Below are 742 nucleotides of genomic sequence, written 5' to 3'. Positions count from 1 at the left end.
CCGGTCTCCCAGCCGGCAATGACGGCAGCTGCGGGGTCCGCGGCTCCTGGTGGGGGGCGCCGCGGCCGCTGACTCCGGGGAGGTGTGGGCAGGGGCCTTGCCCTGCAGACAACTGGTGGTGGCCGGCTGCCGTGGTGGGCCAGGTTCCCGTGGGGAGGAAAGAGGAAGTAGACAGAGCCCCGTGTACAATCTTTCTGTGCGGGGCTGGAAAGGGGACAGTCCCCCTTTCGGAAAAGGACCCCGCAGGCAACAGGGGAGGGTCGTCAGCACCCCCTCCAACTTCCCAGACAGGGTGCGCAGCGGGTGCACTTGGCTGCCGAAGACCAGTCACAGGCCTTTTGCCTCCCCGTGGCCTTCTGAGTTTCCCTCCACCACCTCTGGTACCAAAGTCCTTGTGCGCTAGGCTCTAAAACTGTAGCGGGCCTCGCCCAGAGGCGACTTGGTTCCTTAGGGGTGTCCTGGACCCCCCTCTCTGGCTTAGGCTCATACTTCACTCCCCGAATGTGTTGGGCCAAGTCCAATGCTGTTGCTAGTAGCACCTGGTAGAATTCGCTAGGACTCTAGCCAACTTTGGGAGTGGGCTTTCTAAGGAAAGCATCACATCGGCCTGCTCCACCATCCCCTTACCTCTAGCTCTTCTCCTGCCCGTGCCCTGCCCCCTTAATTTCTTGGATATCATAGAGTTTGGCCAACCTTCTACCCTGTTGAAGGTGGCAGTTTAGTGAGAACATAGTGATCCCAC

The sequence above is a fragment of the Echinops telfairi genome, unplaced genomic scaffold, assembly GCF_000313985.2.
Source record: "Echinops telfairi isolate 266 unplaced genomic scaffold, ASM31398v2 ScPeMD7_5592;HRSCAF=6446, whole genome shotgun sequence".
Taxonomy (NCBI): Eukaryota; Metazoa; Chordata; class Mammalia; order Afrosoricida; family Tenrecidae; genus Echinops; species Echinops telfairi.
Note: the sequence above shows the minus strand (reverse complement) of the source record.